The sequence below is a fragment of the Rutidosis leptorrhynchoides genome, chromosome 8 (genome assembly GCF_046630445.1).
Source record: "Rutidosis leptorrhynchoides isolate AG116_Rl617_1_P2 chromosome 8, CSIRO_AGI_Rlap_v1, whole genome shotgun sequence".
NCBI lineage: Eukaryota > Viridiplantae > Streptophyta > Magnoliopsida > Asterales > Asteraceae > Rutidosis > Rutidosis leptorrhynchoides.
This window is the reverse complement of record NC_092340.1, coordinates 322,569,120-322,573,176: the sequence shown is the minus strand read 5'-3', so window position 1 is coordinate 322,573,176 and position 4,057 is coordinate 322,569,120. Positions and strand designations below refer to the sequence as shown.

At 32.2% G+C, this 4,057-nt stretch overlaps 1 long non-coding RNA gene across 4 annotated transcripts; it reads right to left on the bottom strand.

The window, feature by feature from the left end:
- Positions 1–339: 339 nt before the first annotated feature.
- Positions 340–3,457, bottom strand: LOC139862344 (uncharacterized). 4 transcript variants are annotated; one of them, XR_011764139.1, is made up of 4 exons: positions 3,312–3,457; positions 2,329–3,079; positions 1,223–1,574; positions 340–1,154 (listed from the first exon to the last, which is right to left on the bottom strand). It is a non-coding gene; the product is annotated as an uncharacterized lncRNA (long non-coding RNA). The 4 variants fall into 4 exon arrangements; XR_011764138.1 differs by having other exon boundaries at positions 340–1,348; positions 1,513–1,574; XR_011764140.1 differs by having other exon boundaries at positions 340–1,574; positions 2,329–2,589; positions 2,940–3,079.
- Positions 3,458–4,057: the final 600 nt, after the last annotated feature.

Sequence of the window (4,057 nt, the reverse complement as noted above, 5' to 3'; positions counted from 1 at the left end):
ATCAAGGTTCTTGATTTTGGGATAATGAAGAAGAGGACGAGGGTGAAAAGATAAATTATATAAAAAAGAAAAGAAAAAGAATTAAAAGACTAAAGTACCCTCACATGACATGCACGTGATAAGGGGTAACGGCAGGTTTTGACATAAAGTAGACGGGGGGACAAGGGATGTACTCTTTTGATAGTTTAGGGACGAGGAATGGACAAAAAAAAGAAAAAGGACAGGGAGTCAAAATCGATGTAAAGTTCAGGGACGAGGAATGAAATTTTGTCTATATAAAATAAATACAAAATTAGTTATTGTTCTTGATTTAACTTCTTTCTTATGATTTTATAAGTGTATATGACCATTCAGTTGTATATATGATAAGAGTATATTAAAATGACTACAAAATTAGTTCTACAGCATGCCAAATATTATGTACATTTAATCATCCAGATGTTATAAAATAGCAAAAGACCGGCCGCGCGCTGCTGCGACGCATTTGGTACTATCCTTTTGAAAGAGATCGCATTTAACAAAGTTTCTCTTACATTGACCGTAGCTGTTGGAATAACAAAGTAGTCACTACCCTGGACGACTCCAATAACAGCTGTAACAAAGGAACCTTGTAAGAGATCAATAGCGGTTAACAAAATCTAACAATATTCACCACAATAAGTAAAGAAGCAACAAAAAATCACACCTTGCCGTTGAATTGTTAGTTACTGTGGATCAATCAGAAATCTTAAAACCTAATAGGCTATCAGAAAATTCGTTACGAACGATGAAGTCACACAACTACTACCCAGAGTAACGGTTTCCCTTTGAGGTGAGGTAACCAAATTATTAACACTTATAGCTTCTACTACCTTTCTTGCCTTTTGTTAGCCGTCATTGGATCCAAAATATTCACCCACAATTATAGAACTCATAAGATACTTCACATACATGAACATAACGATATAACAAAATATCATGAACAACATAATAACTATGGATCCTAATTTCTACAGCAACGTAAAAAAATAGTACCTTGAAACAATATACAAACTGAAGGATGGTGTTGGTTAAAAAATAGTTTGCAGATGGCATATAATGTACAAAAACTGCCTCTTTTTCGCCATCAAGTTTCCTATTCAACGTGCTAATGGCGCAACTAAGTTTTTCCCCTCCTGCAAATGCATAGTCACGGAATAAAAGGATCATACACGTATTAACATAAAACCCTATAGAATATTACCTGGTATAAGCAGTTTCAAGAGATGTTCACGTCTTTTTAGAAATGGAAGATGGATGATAATTGTGAGTAAGTTGGGAATCAACTTGTCGCACTTGTTCTCAAACCCAACCAATTTTTTTCCACTGTCTTCATGTCGTAAAAGCAAGAGAATATGAAGAATTAAGGATTGGAATTGATGCAAACATCATAGTAGGACATAGAGCAAAATCATTTTCAAAACATAATAGAAATTAGCAAATGTTATAAATATAATTAAAGAAATATAAAGCTAAACCAATCAAGTTACTTACCTTTTAGTAGATGAGTAAATCTGAGAGCAATCTAAATACGTCTAAATACATCCAAATTGCACCTATTACGGTAAAACCATATTCATAAAAATGTGAAGCTAAAGACATCTTAATAAACGAAAAATAAATGTATTTGCTTGAGGCTAGTATCCAATTCAATGAAATTGAAAACAACCACCAAGTGGAGATATTGACTTATTTTACAACAAAATAATAATCAACCCATATGAATTATACATGATACGATATTAGAAACACCACAAAGCGAAACAAAACGGAGAAACTAATGGTATATATGTATTAACAAAACATAATTCATTAAGAGTGTTAATATAGGAGCTGTGTTAATATAGGAGCTGTATTCATTCAATTAAAAGCATGAGATTTATAAATATGAGTTTAATGTGGTTACTTACTCACCTATTGATTGTTTGTAATTCTTCAACATATGGGTTCAAATAACAGTGAGTTGTTGGAGTTCCAGAAATACAAATAACTACATGTTTTGTTGTAAATGAGGGGATTAAAGGAAGAAGGAAATTCTATGATTCACATTCACCAGCAAATACGTAGCATATACATATACAATTGTGATAATAACAACACTAAAAAGGTAAGAAAAGGCAAGCCTGCAAAAATAGTGTGACCACAACATAATGATATATGAGCACATATACATGTAACGACTACAAAATCTATAAATGAAGCCGTCAAATCCACACTCTAGAAAATACTGCCCGGAAAAAAATGTTAGAAAAAAAAAAAAAAAATTGAATGACATTGTTTCACCTAGCCAAAACTTGAAGTAAAAAGTACCTGTTTTTAGACGCCATTGATCAAATGCCTGCAATTTCTGATCAACAATCGCTTGTCGTGGAGTATGTGGAAGAAACTCCTGGAAGATAGTGAATTGGAGAATAGATATAGACTAAATTACAATAATAGTTAGTTGTGCAATTGGATGTTAAGATGTCGTTTTACGGTAATCAAACGACCAAAAATAGGGAGGCTGGTATACAAGGAAATTAGTTCTACAACATGACTGAAGCATATCCCTGACTCCTTGAGCTCTGACTTCTGAAATCGAAAATCAAACTCTCACAGTAATAATCCATCATCACAATCTCATAAACACCAACCACTTGTTGCCTAAACTAATTAAATAACAAACATTTAAAGAGACTTAAAGTGGCATACTTAAAAACAGTATATAGAAAAATTAATAAACTTGGACAATGAGTTTTTGGAGCAGTTTGGCTAATCATGCTAGAAAATACCCGCGTTTGACCCAACCCGTTTCGCCCAGTTATACAACCCTTTTGAGTTGCTCATTACTAAACATGTACTCGTAGTTACACTTACCATTGTGATTACTCATAGAAGAAACTTTAGTTGAGAAATGGAGTTAATGAGTTGAAATTCCATACCTTCTATTCAACATACGTTCAAACCATAAATTATTTATATTTATTCCTTTGCTAATCAGATCGTAAGTAAAGTATGTGGCTGTTATTGGCATAACAATGCAACCTTACTGAAACGAACTTTTTTTTCACTTTCTCAGCATCTGCAATCAATTAATTACATATATCAATAAAAAAAAATTAATCATAAATATGCAATTGGGGTGTCACATATCCTGTATCAATAAATAGCATAATCGTAATTGTAAATAACAATAAAATGTGAAAAATTTCATATCCGCTGAGCATGTCACAGTAATAAGAATGCTTGGAAGAAAAGAAATTAGGGTTCAAAGATTTTTTCATCACCGCTTGTAATCATATATCGTAACTTACATATCGCTGGATTAATAGGAATGGATTATCATAAATTGAAGTTTTCTTGTTTAATTGTATTTGCCATCCATTAATTACAGCATCGCTAATCGATCTGCCTTTGCCATTGACGAACCCTAATTGTACCTGCTAATGCTTCGTTTGTTTTTCTTTCTCAATTTTAAATGTCAGTGGATGGATTGGGAATAGATATGATTTGATAGACCCCGTATTTTCATTTGGGGCTGGAATAGTGTAGGGTAGTTTTGTTCTCAACAATTGAAATAGAGGAGAGACACAAATGTTGACTGATCAAGTAATCTAATGGTTACTATTGAAAGATGATATTTAATTCAATGGTCCTTTTTTCTTCATTTAAATTTTTTGAATCTTGATTTGTTATTATATATAATATAGATATAGAATATAGATATAGATATAGATTTTGGTTATATAAGTCTCAGATGTGGAATGAAAGCTTAGAAACACGTGGACCCTTAAACTTGACACCTTGTTACAAAAGTCTCGTGAATTATGTACTTCACAATTGTTATTATCTAAATCTAAGTATATCCAAGTATAAAATAATATAATATTCGTTATTATTTCAATTTTTTAATACCTACTCCTATTAGTTATTGTTATTGTTGTATACTCCGTATAATAGTAGTCTCGTGACACTGTAATTGTCCAATTCAGTGGCGGATCTTGAACTATAGTACTGAGAGGGCGAAATATTCCAACGTAAATCAAAACGCATAAAATAT